We start from the raw sequence: 21,783 nt of genomic DNA, 5'->3' as shown, positions 1-21,783 counted from the left end.
TCTTCTCCCCTATCCTTTTTCTTATCATTCGAGGGTAGAGGTGATAATTTTTATCAGATGAATGTTAGTTTGGATGGGTCGTAAATGTCGAAAGATAAAGAATATGGTATCTGTGAATAGCCATTGTTATACGCATGAATATACAGACGACATTATGCAAGGAGTGGTATGTATTGAGATATCGTTCGCTGGTAGCACTAAATGTATCAAATAATCGATAAAAGGGAAGAAATGTAGCAGAGTCTATCTAAACAATCTACTTCTCAACTCATCAATGCATTGTATGTACAGAGGGACTGGACCTTTTATTCTTAGATAGCATGGGTTATTGTGAGAGTTTCAGCTATATTTGCTCACGGGCTCAACAGGTGTCTTCTTTAAAATCAATGTACCCCGTGCTATTTCACCTGCTTATGTACACTATGATTTACCAGTTTCATCATAATACATTTCATGAAAATCGTATTGCTCGAAAGTCCCCTGATGCTACGATCCATCATTGACAATAATAAGATAACAACGTTAGTTCGAGATACTATTACATGTTTACATCTGGTTACACAGAAAGGAAGATAATACCTCATAAAAGGTGATAATCATTAGCGTGTCAACATCCCATCCCCACAGTCTGCAAGCACAGACTCCAATTTAACACATTAACACAACTCGTAATGCCTTGATCAGAGCCTAGATATGTCAGTTCCTGGGTGTGGCGCGGCTAAAGTACCGAGCATATTGTAGCCTCATAGTGCAAACACCGTTACGATTAAAAGACTGATTTGTACCTGCAAACTACCCCTCTCTCTCTCTCTCTCTCTCTCTCTCTTCTTCTTCTTCTTCTTCTTTTTATTTCGTGTCGATGATTCCCGCCTAACAATCTGACAATTAACCATCCCCAGGTTTCAGGTTTTAAATTCATTTTGGCCGACCCATCAAATGTACTATTGCACGCAATCTTCCTTTATCTTACTATACAATACACCAAACGCTTCCTTGTGACTGTCATAATAGTAAATTATCCGAACGTTGAAGAAAAATAAACATCTTTTGATCTTTAAAAAAAATAATATCCTGTCGAGGCCAATGACAATGTGCAGATGAGGAAATGGTGTATGAACTACAACCCATGTAGACATAAATCTAATATTAGTCATATATTTGCTATCGTAGCAAAATAACAATGTAATCAAATCCTATCGTAACACAGCACGTTGAATCCTGAGCGCTGTGAGAAAAATATATCGGGTCTATTGTCTGAGTCTGTCTCGCAATTGTAAACCCAACAAGCCCTTAAAGGTTTGATCCTTGAATTTAATCTTAATCTTAATCCATTGGCAGAAGGTTGTTTGATCATAATTACATGTAAGTCCATGGTTAGATGAACCATATATCGTCTTTAATGAAAACAAATTAAAGGGCATCTGATGATTTTCTGTACACATAATATACTATTTTTATAACGTTCCTTAACTCGATGTTTTTCGATTTCCTGACTGAGTTCAACATTTGTATATCAACGAGGCGGTAGCATACTTTCTGTAATAATAAATAATGATAGCAATTATTATAATAATGTTGGGCTTCCCTATGAGTATAACAAATAGCAAAAGAACTTTAACCTTCAAAGATCTTAGATCTTTAAATGTAGTCCGTCCCCTCTATTCAATGATCACCGAGGCCCTTGATAACTTGTGTTTGTATTTTTCGACAAATATTGTAAAATGGCGGAATCGGTAAATATTTTACATGGTATACGCCCTCTCCCCATTCAATATAAATGTTGTTTGATCGCTTTGTCTTTCTATGGTATACAGAAATAACAGTGTACTCAATATGTTAAAGTAAAGTTAAAGAAACTACCGTGAGTTATTAAATCAATATTAGACGAAACCGAACGTGTGACAAAATGTAGATCTGTGAGCGATGTTTCACATCAAAATCCATTTCGAAATTGATGGTAAAATGTGAAACGTGATCACATACGATGATGTAGCAGGGCTAATTGAGTGAAGAAGGTTACACTTTCTCTTGACCTTGCACAATCCAGGTTCCAATGGAATGCTAAGGTCTTCATACATCAACAGGGAGGGTCAATGAAGATTTCAATTTGGGAGAAAAGGTGGACGAAAAGTGAAAGGTGGACGAAAAGTGAAAGGTCGCACGTACTAAGACTAACGATTAAATAAGTATGTGGGACCGACATGTGAATAGTGTCCAATCAAGAAAGTGTAATTATAATCCTTGGAATGACCATTCAGTGCTAGTACTCTAAACACTTAAATTGTTCATGGTGATGATTTTTGTAATATCTCATATTTATTCGCCTGTACTTTTACTTGGAACTGATGGAGGGGGCATACAAAACATAACCACCAGCTCCTTTACACTCTTAAGTTGATCTTATACAATCATATTACATTGCAGGTATTTAAAAAAAAATAACACAACAACAACAAAAAACAAGACAAATTACGTACAATTTACATAAAAAGTAAAAAAGTACAGATAGAAAAAAAATGCAAGCGGAGTTGGTGATGATGGTGATCTGGGCGAGTGTTGATGAAGATGATAATAACAATAATGATAACTACAATAATTTTATAAAGCACCTAATGATAACCCCCCTCCCCCCCCCCCCCCCCCAAAAAAAGTGCCGATGATGGTGACGTCATGCTAAGCAGGGGAAATCCAGACATATCTATCACATATCCCGATGAACTTATTCCACGAACGGTTCACCACTTCCTATTGGCTGAAAGTTCACTCTCACACCGGGGTCAGAAGGTCAGGGCTACCTATCTGAGAGATGTCTCATTACAGTGAGGGGATATACCCTTTATGGTCCCTTTCACCAAACATATCCTCATCTTTGCACCGTATTCATCCCATTCACATTAATTATGACATTCTATAAATCCATAAATGATTATAAGAAACCATGGTAATATAAACAAGAAGTTGTATATAGTTTTGTTACATATTATTCCGTGTTTTGCAGAAAAAGAAATGCGTTCACACATGCATGGGAGTCAAATAGAATATGAAGAAGTTCCAAGTGTGAAATCACCCCCATATAATGGCATGTTAATGATGCATTAGTGTAAACAGTGGCGGTGATTATCTCGTGTACCTTACTGACCTGATCTAATTGATCATCTATCTCAATCAAATGACCCAGAAAGATTTAATGATTGCAGGAAAGTTCAAATGTTCACCAATCATGACAGGGTGGACTAAAATGCTTTATTTTTATTGTAAAAGTAAGAGGGCCACTGGAATGATTTGGGTTGAATATTTGCTCCCAGGAGAGAGAACAATTCATGGATGTCAGGAAAAGGGATAAATAAGGGTAGAGCAAAAGAAGAGGGAAAACAAAATAAAGGATAACAAGAAGAAGACGAAGAAGCGGAAGGAGAAGAAAAATAATAATAATAAGAAGAAGAATGAGGAGGATGGGGAAGAGGAAAATAAGAAGAAGAAAAAGAAGGAAGAGAGGAAGAAGGAAACAAAAGAAAAAGAAGGTAGAAGAGGAGAGTGAGAGGTAGAAGAAGAGGAAGTGTATTTTAACGATGATACGGAAAAGCAAAACTATTTACGATGAATGTCTGAAATTAATTCGATGTGAATTTAACATGCCACGTTTATTTTTATCTGGTCATATTTTATGTTGGATGTTACTTAGAAACAGATGTACCGAATGCAAAGGGCATATTTATATTAACTACAATTTATCACTTGCAGGAGACGGAGCATACAGATTAAACAGCACCCAATAGAATTGTCAAGGTAAACGGCATTATCATATGCGTCACAAAGCTTCTAGGACTATACAGCAATCTTTTGGTGTTCAATCTTCGAAGTTCAATTCACATTTTGTGAATGGTGATATTATTTTTTTGCTCCAACATGTTGGTGTCTAGCAACAAAACTAATTTTAAGTGTTCAAAAGACCATGCTTCGGCCCTGCAAATGTGATATGATCCTCAGTTTCTAAGCAAATCCTGAGTTATTATATCAAGCAAATTAAATTACATTTCGGTTTTTGTGTGTTAAATGAAAAGTCAAAGCCAATCGACAACTTGTTTCTGAACAAAGATGAATAAAAGACTCCCTTCAAAATAAACCTTGGTAGAATCACCAACTTAATGAAAAATCAAGATTTTTAAAAAGTTTGTTGTGATTCCAGTAAAGTATCATATAAAAAGGAATATAATAGCCCATTAAACTGTTCAATGACCCACTCGAGAATTAATTTACCGGTTGAAAATTGAAATTGCGCGAGAGCATTATCAATTTATCCGGTGGTATGTCCCACCTCATTACATATAACGACTGATATTGACAGCTTCATTGTTTTCTTTCTCCGAGCTCAAATATGAATTAAAATATTCTGCTGAATGGTTATCGACGGAAAATTGGTGACACTATGGTGTAACGTGAGTTCAGTTGTACAAAAAAGATCGGGCGGGGGGGGGGGGGGGGGCACAGGTTTGACAAATTTGATCAAAATGAGAAAAAGGGGATTAGGGTTTTCAGGGGATTTTTACCCCTCTTTCTGTCTTTCTGTCTCTCTCTGTCTGTCTCTCTCTCTGTTTCTGTCTCTGTCTCGCTATGTCTCTCTCTCTCTCTCTCTCTCTCTCTCTTTCTCTTTCTCTCTCTCTCTCTCTCTCTCTATCGCTGTAGCTCTATCTCTGAATTATTATATCCATCTACATGTCCATCTCTATCTCTCTTTCTCCCTTCTCTTTAAGTTGATTGGCAGATGGGTGGGGGAAATGCACAACATGCTGGTCAGTTTGTCATTATCTGGAAGCGTGTGGTGCTCATACAACAGATAAAAGACAACGAAAACACGAATACGTGAATTACATACACAATTCACAAAGATATTTGTATTAATCCATCAGTTTTAATTCCCTTACATTCCCACAGTTTACTCCTTCTTGTAAGATGCCCTTCCAAATTTATTGTTCGCTGTATTCTCAAAGTCAACTCTGATTACTCAATGACGTCATCAATACCACATCAAGCGTCACGTAGTGAATAATTATATCTGGGAATCTAGGAAGAAATAGTATAGTAACCTTTTATCGTTTTTGAATCTTTGATTTCTACTCCACGCATGCACGGTTCACAGAATGTCTCGCTTTTTTAAGGTCCATTAATTTTGAACATCGGTAGCACGATGTTAGAGTGTGACGATAAATATTGATAAACGAGTCTGAACTAACAAGCCAAGGTTTTTTGCTCTGCTTATTCATATACAAATAATGTTTTATTTTGACGCAGTCCGCGCTTCTTCAGTCACATGTATCGATTTGAACAAACATTTGAGCAGACAGACAGATCTAAATTTAGTCAGCAAGTTGTTCTCTTGAATCCAGAGAACATAACATCAAGGAGAACTATTCAAAGGTAAATATAATTGCATGTTTAGTAATCCATCATAGTGACATTTTCATTGAATAATATTTGAAAACAGGCAAAAACCTTTATTTTCATTTTCTAGACCTCGATTTGCATCTTCAAATGAAGATGTGAGCAAGAGTCCAGTTATTAAGCAATCGCTAGTTTAATGTATCAGGGCAATATCTCTGAGAATTCTAAAATGTAGGATTATCAGGAGATCAATATTAAAATCAAGATAAGTAATTGTTGGCATGGTTGGGGGCTTTTGTTTCTCTTGAAATTCAAGTGATCCCGTATCTATTTCTTTAATCACAATTGTAAATATTCAGATTTCGCTTACGAAGATACCACTATGTAAGCTTTATGAACATGTCTCTTTAATATGCAAATTAATAAACAATCATTTAAACACGTTGAAGATCGGGTTGAGAGGATAATATAGAAGAAAAGAGAGAGAGAGGAAAAAAAGATGAACAAAGGAGCAGAAAAACAAAAGAAAGAAGACATGATTCGGTCAAGGCTGACAAAGAGGTTCAAGTCCTGTCTGTCCTTGGTGCCACACTCTCTAAGGAACAGTTACCTGCACCATGCAAAGAATACAAGATTTTGATATAGTCAGGGGGTGAGACATAGTTAAGAAACATAGTGCAAAAGTCAAGAACAAGACCGTTTGACTTCAAAGATATTACTCCTTCGAGACACCTACATGTAATCGTTTACGTCAGTCATACTATGATCATATCAAGCACAGAATATCTACTTTTAATCAGGGAGATTTCTAATCGTATGTTGAATCCAGCGAGTTCCTTATGAAATTTCCGATTTGCTTATTCATATTCACATCTTTCATAGGGATAATTGAGTTCTTGTTTCAGACCGCGAATGCCTTCAAAGTGCGTGGTAATTGCTCTTATTCTTATTTATGACATTTCTCTTATGGGACCCAAAATTGCTTTGGAGGTAATGTTAGACCCCAAAATGTGTTAAATTTAGCCAATACGATCATACCAGTTCAGCTCCGCTTTAAAAAAAAAAATACGGTGGCCGTTAATTCATTATCTAATTAATAATAACAACACACTGGTCGGCTGGTTGTGCGTATTATAACCAACACTAACAAGTCAACAAAAGACCAACATCGGCATTAGCTGGAATAAAACGTATAGGCGCTATCTTGTTTTTTCAACGGCTGGTTCAAATCATCGAATATATTTTGTAGGGCACCACAATTATCAGAAATCGTTATATTTATGGATATTTCAGCTGTCTCTGAACCTAAATATATGTTCTTTCAAATATGACATTCAGTATTTCATTATCAAACAATTTTTTTTTGTGTAGCGCCCTCTGCAACATAACTCAACTATCCATTTCATTATCAATTATGAAAGGAAAAGGGTCACCTGTAGCGGAAATTAAATAATTAAACCCTGGATTTAAAATCGTTGACATAATTGTTGTTAGGCAGATGCATACGAGTCATTAACCTTCTTACAATTTCTTCTTAAAAGGAAAATCATCATAGAAATACACAAATATGGTTTCTGTAATTGTCTGAGGTCTTGATAATTATTGGGACATTCTAGGGATAATGGGCCTTTTATTCCTAGTTTGCATATTTGGCATGTTTTGGGGCATGTATGCAAAACTGACAGTTGAATCGAAGAGAAACATGGCGAAATCACGTCAACCAGCATTACAAGGGGAAAACACAAACTAGGCTTTTATTCAATGTATATCATTAATTTTATCTGCCATGTATCTCAACTCAACAGTTGGAGAAATAAAGTATCGACAAGGCAGATCTTAGTAATCAGATTAACATTCCAACCCTGGACACTTGTTAGGATTCGGTCTATTCTTGCCAACGTGATTGCATGATTGGTGATATCAGCCTAGGACTTCCATAAAGTATGGTAAGTGGTAACTCCTTGGTCTTCCAAAGGTTTTAAAGAGGAACAGTGCTCATTTTGTTTAATCTAGGACATATTCGTGCTTTGGTAGCAGCAATAGGATTATTATTTGTGATTACAAGTAACCCAAGGATTTAGAAGTGGTTCCTTAGGGTCGGTTTCCGAAGAATTCGTGTCTTCATCAATTGACTGGACAACGAGTTTCAGTGTTACCCAGGTGTTCTAAAACGTTAGGCCTCGATCATGACAGACGCTTACTACAAATACACCTTGATAAAAGTAAGACCTCCTGGTTTCTCTTTGACAAACCTCACGCACGATCTTCAGGTAAAAGAGATTTACAATAATTGATTAAAATTAATGACACCACTATACAATATGGGTAAGGACTAAAAAGCCCTTCTTATTTAAAGGTAAAGACCAGTATTGGAAACGTCCCAATTTCAAAAAATGATATGGAAGCTCTCATTACCAATCATGTGAAAGAATATGTTTTGACTAATACATGATGATAAAAAATTTGCCGGGAAACCGCCTACTAATTCATTTATTTGGTAAATTTGTTTCTCTCATGGTCTGTGAGAGATATAGGGTAGTCCCATATACATCTTTCTGTGTAACTTTACGAAGAATGGGCCAAATTTCTTATCATTTTGATGATTCCAGAACCTTGCAGATGCTAGATGCTAGATGATCATCTTTTTCTGATCGATTCCACAACGTTTCTTTCACAATGCAATCGCATGACCATAACTGGTCTTTACCTTTAACATTTTGCGATTCATAAATAATTTGTCAGTGGATTACTTATCTCTCCAGAATAACAAATGTTTTAGTTTCCATATACCACCCAACGGGTAAGAAGACGCTCAGAGAAGTGCATTGTATACACGTGCGACTTAGATGGAAATAGGACACTTTTAATAGCAAAATAATAAATAATAGAAATATATTCACATACGTAAAAAGATAATTTGCTAAAGATTAACCAATCTAATTTGGCGCCTAATTTGATACACGTCAATGGAAGGCGCGGCTGCTGGGCGGCAGCTAGGGACATTGTTTGGGTCCGTAGTCATAGGCTACATGGTAAATATGTGGTAAAACACGATCCACAAAAAATATGCGTGATTCCCGAAGATTACCTCACTATGAGCATGACGGACAAAGAAACAGGACAAAATATACAGTTCCTTCCTCAGGTATGTTAAAATGTGTAGAACAGGTGTAACATGCATATTGACCTGATCTACACATTTTTACATAATAGCAGTGAAGGGATGTTCATTTGTCTACCACAGCAATTGTTGAGGGTAAAATGAGGAACTGTATATTTTGTCCTCTTTCTTTGTCCGTCATATTCATAGTGCCTAATACTAGGTGCCTAATTTTGAGACTCACTGGGTACCATTTCCCTTGCAAAATTATTCCTTTTTTAGGTCGCAGCTGGTCTATGACTACACAGTGTCACGGATCATTACCCCACACTACATGTCATACTTCATTCATTCTCACGCTCAATAACATTTAGCTTTGCTCAAGGCGCAAAGCGTATAATGTATTTAGATTAACAAATAAATTATACATCCTAATGATCCTATAAATTGGGTCAACTTCTCCTTCATCTAAGTACATGACTGGTACCTTAGCACAGGTATTATATGCAACATTGAATTATAAATACATTCATTATGTGAAGCACAATTTCTTGAGAATGGATTTATGATGAACGATTAAACATTAAACTTCGAGACAAGACTTAGAGATACGTCTCGGAAAGCGAGTGTATTATAACCAGGGAGTTATAACATGTACAGCTCCTTGATAGCCATACACACACATCTAATTCAAATAATAAAAAAGCGTCATGTTGTCTATTTCCAATAATATGGAGGTACAAATAGCAAACAGTAAATACCTAGTGGTGAGATAAGAGGGCCGGGGGGGGGGGGGGTGCCCGGGGAAAAGGTGACCTCCATTTTGAATTCAAGAGGAACAATGTACAGGAAAGGGAGAGCATTCATTTAGTTCAAATGTTTACTTATTTGAATTGGAATTAAAATGACATTGATTAACATTTATTGTGATGATAGTGATAACCTAAGTTTATACAGAGATAACAGTAGGCCAAATAAAGAAATTATAATAGTAGAAGTAGTAGTATAGTTGTAGTAGTAGTAGTAGAAGTAGTAGTAGTAGTAGTAGTAGTAGTAGAAGTAGTATTAGTAGTAGTAGTAGTAGAAGTAGTAGTAGTAGTAGTAGTAGTAGTAGCAACAGTAGTAGTAGTAGTAGTAGTAGTATAGTAGTAGTAGTAGTAGAAGTAGAAATAATAGTACTAGTAGTAGGAGTAGTAGTAGTAGCATTATATGATTAGTAATAGTAGCAATAATAGTAATCATGATAATAGAAGTGATTTTTTAAACAAAAATATAGATCGACAGTGCCCCAATATACATTATCTTTTTCCTTTTGTAAAGGATATATTAGCAATGAGGGTGTGTAATTATGTGGAACCGCAATGTAAGAGCTTTTCCCCTCAAATTTAGAGATTCCAAGAGTTCGACCAGGGCTTGTAATAAACTAACAAGCCCTGGTTCGACTGACTTCGACACTCCGTACACTGTAATCTATATCACTGGTAAGGACAATTCCTGTAGAATATTTACCCATTATCATGATTATTATCGGCAGAATTCAGTGAATTGACAAAGCGTGTTCTCTCACAATTAGACTTGATATCAAGGGCGATCATCACAACAGGATGAAGAACTCCAGGGGATTACGATACCAACCAATGAATGAAGATAAGCTGAATGGATTCTACGATCACATTGTGTGCCTATCTTTTGTGGAGTTATGACCGCTAATAATGCGATATGATATTGATATGGAATTCGAAGCTGGAAATTGGAATTTAATTTAAGTGTCAATACAGTTTGATCGATTCGAAAAGTCACCATTCTATAGTGCGCAGGAATATGTTCTTTGAATTTTCGGGTTAGAAAATTATAATTATGATGATAACAGCAATTTTTGTATAAATGTGTAAATAATATATGTATCTTGATGTAGATGTTGTCACAATGACGTTTATAAAACACGATTTTTCGTGTAGTAGTATTAGTAGCGGTATAGTATTGGTAGAAGAAGTAGAAGTAGTAGTGGTAGTAGGAGGAGTACAGTGTAGTAGTAGTAGTAGAAGTAGTAGTAGTAGTAGTAGTAGTAGTAGTAGTAGTAGTAGTAGAAGTAGTAGTATATTTGTAAAGCGCTTAGAGACATTTGTAATAAGCGCTTAGAGATAATAAGCGCTATATAAAAGTTAAATATCATTATTATTAGTAGTAGTAGTAGTAGTAAAAGTATAATATTTTGCAGTAGTCATCGTCGTCGCAGTAGTAGTGTAAGTGGTATTTTAATATTATTGGTGCTCGTTGTATAATAATTGTTACAAACGCACATGTATATCAGCTAGAGAGCCAGAGAGAGAGAGAGAGAGAGAGAGTGAGAGAGAGAGAGAGAGGGGGAAGAGAGATAAAGAGAGAGAGAGAGTGTGAAAGGAGAATGAGAGATAGGGAGAGAGGGATAGAGGAAGAGAATGGAGGATGGGAGATAGGGAGAGAGAGAGAGAGAGAGAGAGAGAGAGAGAAGAGGGGGGGGGGGGTAGAAAGCGTCAACAAGGAACATGAAAAGAGGGTCAGAGAAGCCAGGGAGTAACTTTTGTGACATATGACATAGTGGCAGAATTGTATGTAATAGTTATACCAGTGGACAATATCTTCAACTCGTTATGTTACAAAAAAGCCCTTTGGATTGACGTGTTTTCTATTAATATCGGACCAACGGTGGCTTTGCTTTGCTTAGGGCAATTGTCTCCCGCCAGTACGGAGTTCACTGGTAGTATGTTCAGACCTCTCAGAGGAACTCTAGTTTCATCTTACCCCCATTCTCAGCCCATCCATTCTTCACCTCTCATCCATAGGGGATGCATGTGGGATATAACGAGAAATGTTTACGCTTGGAATAAATAGAATTAAATCCAATACCATGGATTATTGTAATTTAATTATGGACATTGGTGTAATAAGAAAGAAAAGGAGGAACACTTTCCATAATGATCTGAAGGGGTATTCTTGTCAAAGTGTCACACGTTTCTGAGGTAAAGATTGCAGGGTACACAAAGCATTCTAAGAATTGCAGTGCAAACATGTAGCTGCCAACAACTCAATTTATGCCAATGGATAATATTTAATCTAATTCTGCCTAGTATGTTAAAAAAGTTACCAAATTTTGCTAATCGGGTAGGCATAACTAGACGTTGGCCTCAAAAGGGGCAATATAATATGGCAGCCCATGACTAATGTAAGCAAAGAACCCACATTCAGGTTGGGAAGGAGGAGAGGAGAATTGGCAAAGCGGCTTAATTTTTAAAAGAGAAAGGAGTGCCTAAAAGCACATTTGGATGGAATTGATGAATTAAAAGCTTGGAAACCAACTACAGATGGACATCTCGTAATCGTTGATTAGTCCACAGGCACCTTTCAAAAACGCTTGGGGTAGCCCCCCCCCCCTTCCACCACCCATGAGTGTAATTTATACCAAAGCTGTAACAAAATAATAAATGACGTGTTCCTCTGCTATATTACTTATATGCCCCAAATTAATTGATTTATATAAAATTTCGGGCGACATACATGTAAGTATAGTGTTACTTCATATTATATATGTGGGCACTGCAAACTGGAATGAACGGAAAATCAAATTTGAAACATGAATACTGATTTTCCATTACGTATGAACATTTCTTTAGTACGACCCAGCTTTAGGCACGCAATTTTCACTGCATTCCAGAAAAAATTACTTTAAATTACAGATCAGAGGTGGAAGCATAAACACTCTCTGATGGTCAAAAAGTGCAGAAGAATACAGTAGTTTGTCTACATGAAACTAGATTGCAACCTATACAGTGCAGTGAAAAGGCCCTAAAGTTCATATGCATTACAGGATTTAACCAGCGCTAATTAGAAAATGGAAGCCCGGAAAATCGGTGAAAATGCAAAAAGGTGGTCGGATAAGTGGGTTAAGTGCACACATGTTATCCCAAATGTATAGTGTAAATAAGAAGGCATGGTCCGGTGTAAATATCTCCCACATCCTTTCACAGGCATACATACTCCTCTGAACAGTGTCTATGATAAACTAGTAACTGAATACGACAAACAGAATACAAGATGAGCCATGTTTGGCTATTTTGGTTTCGATAATCATTCGAATACACTTCTGAACAAAAAATGACGAAATAGTTAACAGCCATTAGAGATGGGTTGAAAATTGGTTCAATTCGTATTAACTAAATTTCTGTATTATTCCACGATTAAAACCCTTACATATTACATTTGTTGTTCGTTCCCTACTTGGCAAACTAAAATGTTAAGTAAGCACTGCTAAGCACAGAGTACTAAGCACTAAGCGTCGACAGAACGTTTTGGAATGGGGGGGGGGCGTGTCCAGATAAACATCAGACAAAAATAAATAAATTAAAATTTACATATTTTCCGACGTAAATATTGGGGTGTCAAACACTTCCTCCACTTCCCTTGTGGCGTCCGTACATGTCATTGTAGGTTTAATTGCTTCTCACACTTCGTATCGCATAATATTTATTGAAGAGGCCGCTGAACAGAACTGTAAGGTGATTACCAAACATCACTACCGGTTCTAGATTGATTGATTGATTCCTTTCAGATCCGTTCTCGTCTAATAATTATCCCTTGTTTAGAAGATTTATGAGGAGAAAGGTGAACTGCATTAATTCATCGTAATTCGATAAGCTTATCCAGGCACGTGCATTGATAATCAAGGCACCATGATACCTAGAACACTGACCGTTCATACAGTGCAAAGGTTCGACTAGGGAGTGGAAGCCCCGGTGGAAGCCCGTTGTTGGAGTGTTAATCGTGTACTATGATGATGATGATAGCGTAGTACCTGTTAATTAAATTATCGGGCTTTTCAAGTAAAGGGTGCTTTGGACTCCGTAAATTCAATTACTGATTAGTGTTAACTGTAAACATCAAGTAAACTTCGACAAATAAGTGGTCGAGTTCAGTCGTAATTCTCTAAGGTCGTATTTAGGATACACAGTTAAAATTTTTGTGAACAAGTTGTTTAAAAGTTTAAACAACTCTTGATTAACGGGTGACCTGATCTAAGAGTTGTTTAAAATGTTAAGCAACTCGAATTGTTTAAAGTTTAAACACTTAGTTGATCAACATTTTGAACAACTTGTTTAAAATCACAATTTAAACAACCGGTGTTGTTTAAAGACGGTTGTTTAAAACGGAGCTGTTGTTCAGTGGAGGTTGTTTACACCAACTGGGTTGTTTAAAGAAAGTTGTTTAAAAAGGAGCTGTTGTTCAGTGGGGGTTGTTTACACCAACTGGGTTGTTTAAAGAAAGTTGTTTAAAAAGGAGCTGTTGTTCAGTGGGGGTTGTTTACACCAACTGGGTTGTTTAAAGAAAGTTGTTTAAAAAGGAGCTGTTGTTCAGTGGGGGTTGTTTACACCAACTGGGTTGTTTAAAGAAAGTTGTTTAAAATGGAGCTGTTGTTCAGTGGGGGTTGTTTAAACCAACTGGGTTGTTTAAAGAAAGTTGTTTAAAAAGGAGCTGTTGTTCAGTGGGGGTTGTTTACAACAAAAGGGTTGTATAAAGGGGTATAATTTGGGTTTGATACTCTGAATAAGTGCACCACTACTTCTGGGTCTCTATATAGGTATATGAAGACTAGGGTAATTCTGCAATTCATGAATTAGCGCCAAAACAGTGCCCATTTTGCATGAGCGCGCATGCACGCACGTATAAACTGCATATATAGGGATGCATGCAATCTCTATGGCAAGGAATTTAGCACACGTTATAACCGAGTGCGCGATCAGTGCCGCACTGCATGACGCGACGATTTTAAGTCTACTTATATTCTGACATTTGCGTACAGATACCGAAAATTTTAACTGTGAACTTACGCTATAAGTTAAAAACTTCAAATTGGTTAATAGAAAAGTGATTTCAATTAAGCCATTGAATCCCCAGTCACTTAGAAGCGCGTCGGTAGCTTGGTCGGCCATGATGTGTGTTGTGTTGTGGGTTGGAAAGTAATAACTATTAAGCTAAATAAATGTAAGTATAGAGACAAACAAAATGGAGCCTGCAGAAACACGTGTGGTTGCTTTGGTAGTTTAATCCAGACTCAATGTCCATGTGCTTTTACATATGTATCAATCTGTGTAGTCAACAGAAGACCCTTGCATACACTTGCATTGTGTGTATGCATCTAATATGAATAACAATGAGCTGTGCCTTAACAGCTGCACTGCATTTCTAAGTGGCATGTCAATTTCAATTGCATGTTAGTTTCAAGGAACCTGTTTCTAAACATAACAATGTGAAATAAAGCCTTTAGCCAACACGCACTTTACTGGCACGAGACACATGACGTCATATGTAAACAACACTGTCTAAAAGCTCTCGTATAGTAAATATAGCAGTCATTAAATTTTAAACAACGAATGTTTAACAAAATTACTTCTGTTTCGAGCAACATTGTTTACAATTTGATCAACTGTTGTTTAAGATAGTGTACAACTGTAAGTGAACATCACTTTTTAAACAGCGTTTTTACTGTGTAGCCTCATCAGTAGGCAAATAACCATATTGCCTTTCTTGCGGTTACTGCAATCATATTATTTCCCCCTGCATTGTCAGACATTCATTTAATATATCTGTGTCAAGAGAGGGACAAATAATATGGTTAAAACACGGCGTCCAAGGATGTGAGCTTCGAGCAAGCACCGAACATCTTGTATCAAAGTCAAGAGCCTTCACCTGTTTAATACCAAAGGTCTACGCTCCCATATTCTTAATTATGTTAACACGTGTTAAAATGTTCGTGGTGATAAACTATGCAATACATTCTATACTTGTAAAAACAGAGTTGGGCAGACTTTCTTCACACTTTACTAATTTTCATATATATTCCTTGAGCTGAGAGAGTGAGGTGTTTGGTCGACACCATGATCATGATGATATTACTCCGTCTGGCCACCAGCATCATCCTTGTGATGAGAACATCATCTTTCATCCAGGTATCTCCTGGGGTCTAACACCACTTGCCTCTCTCCTCGCACCTCCTTCAGATGATGAACATTCACAGGCGTGTATGAAGGGTGTAAGGGGCGGTAACGGGGGGGGGGGGGGGGCAAGGGATACCCCACCCCCGAAAATGAGATGAATATTCACTTGTGTGTTTGATGGGTTTAATATTGGGGCGGTAAGGTCGGGAGTGAGGACAAGGAACAAATCCCCACAAAATTAAAAGATGAACATTCACATGCATATTTGAAGGGCTGCAAAGGCGACAATGGCCGTGTAGACCCCTCCCCCACAAAATAGACCCCTACAATTCAAGGGAGCAATGGGCAGCAAGAGGCCTGCTGACCCCTCCCTGAAATATGTATAAAGAAAATTAGATGATAAACATTCACATGGATAATGAAGCAAGCAGGGTGCGACAAAGGGTATGTTGACACCCCTCTTTAGCCCCGCAAAAGCTTACCCAACAACAATAACAGAAACCATTAACCAAAAAACAAAACAGTTTAGATGAATTGAGTGCGGAAAGACTTCAGACAAGCTGCCGATTGTGGTGGTGTTGATAGTGATGATGGCGTGACACCAGTGATCGCGTGAGTAGCGATTATTAATTTCTAAATGTTAATCCTAATTCATTCATTAATAGGTTTTAAAGCACTCCCGAAAGTAGATCATGTCTCCCTTAGTATACTAACCCACCCCACTCTCAGAAGCATGTTTTGACACCCTCCCCCTTCCATCTTCTCGCTGCTCCTGTCATCAATCCAGGCCAGGACTATGCAATATTATTATGTTATCCATTGATTCGGTATATATCTTACCGGTTGCTCTCCACCCTTCACCTCCTTATGCATGGCCTCGATAGCCAACATCATCATATTTCTTATATGCCTATCACAGGGGAGGAACCACCAGAGCACATGAGAACACAAAATGTTAATGACATAATCACATTAACCCAGAGTTTAGCTCCCATGACGGAGGGGTTATCGACGCGGCTAGGATGGCGTGACGAAGCATTGATCTATGCCTGTCATCCTCAATGGGTGAACCTGTCATGTGATGATATACCTTCACAACATCCATCCACTCCTCACTCTCTCCTCAGACAGCATGCCCAGAAGATCATGTTCGTCATCATTGCATCTTCCATACCACATATGGCGAGATGAGTATACTACCTGTTTAAAGGTAAACTACAGAGCAGATCAAGGTTATGCTTATGTGAACAATGATATCATTTTGTCGAATATGAACCAATAAATATAGGGTTAATGAAAATTCTGAGGTGGGGGGGGGGGGGATGCACAAGGACTAAAAATCTTTGGCGAGTGATTGAGGAATGGCAGATTGTTATTTCTAAGTAACAAAACAAGGAATTTAAAAAAGAGCTCAATAATTTCAAAGTAGCTACAGAGCCGGCGGGACTTTGGTCTGCTAAATAATTCACAGCAACTGTTATCCACGAGACTTTTATATTATTTGTCTAACCGATACAAGACACAAGATTTTGCTGTCTGTTTTGCACGAAATTATTCATTTGTTATTTTGTTGTGTTTGATGACTAAACATATCGCATTTCAACAATGAACAGCGTTGAACCACATCCAAACGAAATATAAACCCACTTCCTCGCTTCCTTAACCCTTACAAAATACTTTAACTTTTCTTTGGCACTATCGGGAAGTCATTGAGACGATCAAGCTGTGTTTGACTGAAAAGGGGGGCTATTATTAGGGCAAAATAATGGTTAGTTATAGATACCCCTTTTTATCTGAGTCGTAAGTACTCCCAACTTTTGACAATAGATATTTATCCCACTGCGTTTAGATCGAAAGACAAGGAAACGGCTGAGAAGTGCCGACGTGAGGCATCAAAGGAAAGAAGGAATGCTTCTCGATTTTATCTTCACTTGAGCTGATTACAAATCGTTTCTATCAAATATATAAAAACAGCTTTCAAGAAAATATTTTAATCAAAGAAAGAACCGTGACATAACGGATGTGTGTGCGCTATCTAGTGACGTCAAAGATCACAATGCACAATTGCCAGTTTTGCCACACTCAAAATAATCTTATTCTTGCTTTAGTTTGTTATGATAATCCACATTATCCACGAGGATTTGCTAACAAATAGTTTTGTATTTATCTGAATGAATTTACGTAGGTATAACTACGTTTTACTGCAAGTTGTGAATTGCTGTGAATCAAATGAATCAGATCTTTTCATCACATAGTTGAGACATTAACAGAATTCTGTATTGAAGCTCGGGTCATAGGTACCACCCACAGAAAGACAATCGAGAAGAAAAAAACGTATACTACAATATCAATTGGAATTACTATACAACTTAAACTTTGTATCCACAGGTTTAAAAATCAGTCTCAAAGATTATGAGACCTCTAGGTTCTCTCGTAACACATTGACAATTATCACATTTATTTAAATTATCGAAAATATGCACAGTCATATACAGCTGGAGACTTTCAAATACAGTACATGGTTCCCGATTCCCGATTCCACTGTTCACATTATCGCTTTAACTTGAAAAATTACATTAGTTCCAACCTCTTATTGAAGCAATATACAAAATGACCACATGTGATGTGATGAAACTGGCGTACGCCCCCTCCCAAGCCAACAAGGTATCAGAAGAGGATGATGGCGTATCCAGCATATAGAATAAAGTCGGCATGCCCCGCCCCCTTGAAAACCAATTAGAATTCGTACAAATTACAATGCGTCTATACAGCACATGGGACTGTCAAGATACGTCATGTGAATACTTGAATATTACAATTTGTATGTTACATCAAACTGGCATCGACCAGACCGACACGGGAACGACAAAAGGCCGAACAAAGAATTACTTTATCACGAATAACCAATGTTTTGTCGGTCATGTCGGTTAAAAAAAAAGATTTACTTGTCTAGCTTTCTCTCTTGTATATATCGTAAATATTTCTCTCCTAATTCTGGTTTTACTCCAACTTGCTCCTATCATTATTGTAAGTTCTTATTTTGCTGTAAGTTTTCCATACTTCTGTACTATCTATGTTCATGTTTTGTTTATATGTCTATAGGGACCCCTCTGTAAACCAGCATTGTTATGCTAACAACGCTGAGTAGGGCCATCCCTCCGTCTTCCCTTTTTTAATTTGTTATAAGTGTGTCTTTATGACTGTAAATATATATTTGTTGATGTTTTTTTTAAATGACGGAAAATAAATACAATACAATACAATATCGGTCGGTTTTGTGTCGGCCTGGTGGGCGAGACTGGGTATGATAAAGGCCATGTTGAGATCGATGATAATCGGTGAATAAAGTTCAAGTCCCATGTTTACTTCCTGTATATTATTTACATGAGCAGAACGTTAACCTCAATGTAAAGAGCAGATATGAAACTAATCACTGATATCTCGAGATCACAAAGGTGTCACAACTTCTTTTGAATATGTTTCAAGGTGTCAAACTATCTTAGGACTACCATGAATCATGGTCATGGCACTGAGGAACAAGGACTGGTCATGAGAATACAGCCATACAAACATCATTCAACCGGCTTTGTCGTTTCTTTGGAGTTGGGCTACAATAATACCTCAAGCCGGTACGCAGCACCTTCACAATGGAATACAAATACACGAGTATTGCTAGCTGGTATTCGGTTCCGTTTTGCAAGAGGCATTCGTTTCTGTTAAATCGTGAATAAGGAAATGAGGTTTAGGTCTCTGGCTACAGTGGCTAATATATCGTATAGAGAGTGTTCAACGGCACTCTTAACTCGACATTATGTACGAAGCACTGTAACTGTTAAACGTCATTAGTTCCAAGTTCACTTGCAGTATATATATTGACTGAAATCTATGTGGAACAACTTAACTGCGTCAATATTATTTATAATATTTACAACCGATACAGTTTGCTCAACCCTTGCATTTGTTAACGCCTATATTTATCCAAGTGTGTGAGTATTTTGACCACTTTTTCCTCAACTAAAACCTCTTGACATCTAAATAAATGAAATTTCAAACAATTAATGAAATGGTAGTTCAACTATCGCTACAGTTGATGAGGTGTTTCCATGCATGTGACCTTTGTCTATCCAACAATAGAAATATCACTACTCCATCCTGTAGACACGGAACTAGTTCTACCCTCCTAGCTACCACGTCCACTTTATGACCCCCTTCCCCTACCCCCCCCCCCCCCACCCCCCCCCACACACCCCCATTTCCCTATCCCTTGGGGTGTAATGTACGACCATCTGACAGGTAGAAACAGTGTTCTCTCAAGTTTTGTTTTACTTTGCAATACATTTCATACATAATCGGATCGTTTTTTGTCTAAGAATTAAATAACTCTAATACTCAATAGATTAAAGCTCGTTTGCAGAATATCATACTTCTACAACAGGGGCATATAATAATGACTGGTAGAAGTCAGTCAACGCCACGATTCTGCAGAATTTATCTTTATTATTCTGCTTTTTGTAGATTCCAAATAAATGCATGTCAAGAAGAGCTTTCGAACTTCATTTGCTGAGTCATGATTCCTCCCTTGAAAGCATTACGTTTGGCACTTTTGAATTTTCATACCAACACGGTGTTAAAAAGTAAACTGTGAATCCATTACAACCAAATGAATAGCCTGATTCATTAATAAAGTAAACATGGTCACAATCAAACTGCATGGTTTTTGTTACTCTGTAAACATTCAAGCATTCTCAAACACATAGTCATAAAACATGAGAGGATGAGATTCATAAAAGCATAAATAATGCACAATGTACTCGGAAGAGATTATACATGTATTTGCTTTTACTATGATTTCTGTCAGCTTTTTCTTTGTAGGTGCGTTCATATTTGTGAAATGCCTTAGGTAAATGATTTTTGAAAGAGCTGGGCAAAGTCCTTTTATAACGCGGGAATACTAAAGGATAGGTCAATCTTCCCATGAGCTTTAGATGTAGGTTTAGTATCTCATTATGGGCACACTTCTTTGCAAATCAAATTTAGGGTGTAACCAGACCCTATTTTCAGTTACGAAAATGAGATCTATTCAAAGCTCCAGAAATACGGAATACTATTCTTGTATCCTCTCTATTCATTAGACCACGACACTGATGACGTCAGTCATATGCCTTTTCAAACAACATATTCCGGATTATAAGAAGATCCGTGTTTAATCCCCGCTGTTTTTGTTCTTCTTTTCCATTATTGTATACATTTTAGCAGCGTCCTCCAGTTTCATCCCGACTTTGAAAGTCACTGGCCCGTATTCTGTTCATTCATGCCAGTTTTATCAAGGAGCTGTATAATCCAACCTCCTTGGTCTAGCTTCCTTAATTAATCGACTAAAGACAGACCGAGACGATCGGGTTTACGTTCTAAGAGGGACCTTTGCCATTATGTTAACATAAATAATTTCAGCTTATTACATAGAACAACCAGAGGTGTTTAAGTTATCCATAATCTCCTGTAGTCCGGTATATGTAAGTACATGTATATCCAGTTGAACAGTGAGGACAACGTATAACCTGTTGGACATGATGTTTTAATAGGTTTAATAATACATGAAATTAGTACACATCGTATCTCCTAGCTAAATAGTCGATGTGAGATCATTTTCATCCATTGTTTTCATGTACATGATGACATATGACACATATGTCACATATGACACTATTGCAACATATGTAACATATAACACTATTGTAACATATAACATGTAACACATGTAACATATGACACTATTGCAGGTTATAGTAGTGAATGGATTTATGGTTTACCCAGAGAAATTATGACAGATTAATATTTGTCTAACTTTGACACGTCCGCGTCTTAAAAAAAAGCGAACGTTGGCACCTATAAATCATTCGTGTCATATATTACACGAACACTTACTTTCATTCTGGTTTGGTTTGATGGTTTACTTTACCTGACTGTTTATATTAGCTGCCAGTATGTCAAACGGACTTTTGAAGTTTCAGTGGCATATCAATCATTTAGTGCATAATTAATATAGGTTTAATTTAGCCATTAATAGTAGGTAAATGGTCTTTAATACTGCGCCTTTTTGTTTCGATTCTAAACGAAAGTGAGGTAAACTTTTAGAATCTTATTTCCCCATTGACATCATGACAGCTTTACAACCCCTGTCATATGATGTGTATCATTATAATGTCCTCGAGTGTATCTATCAGAAAGGAGGAAAATTACCTAATTCTTATCAACTGAACTTGGCAATACCAACCTCTTATATAACAAAACCCCAGAATCTCTAATAGCATCCCCCCCCCTCCCCAGGTCATTGGG

General features: G+C 37.2%; 1 protein-coding gene across 3 annotated transcripts in view; it reads right to left on the bottom strand.

The window, feature by feature from the left end:
- Positions 1-21,783, bottom strand: part of LOC581963 (myosin light chain kinase, smooth muscle) — a 122,745-nt gene that overhangs the window by 94,658 nt on the left and 6,304 nt on the right. The gene's annotated exons all lie outside the window — the stretch shown is intronic.

The sequence above is a fragment of the Strongylocentrotus purpuratus genome, unplaced genomic scaffold (assembly GCF_000002235.5).
Source record: "Strongylocentrotus purpuratus isolate Spur 01 unplaced genomic scaffold, Spur_5.0 spur5_scaffold_7, whole genome shotgun sequence".
Classification (NCBI taxonomy): domain Eukaryota; kingdom Metazoa; phylum Echinodermata; class Echinoidea; order Camarodonta; family Strongylocentrotidae; genus Strongylocentrotus; species Strongylocentrotus purpuratus.
The sequence above is the reverse complement of the archived record's forward strand: the minus strand, read 5'-3'. Positions and strand labels throughout refer to the sequence as shown.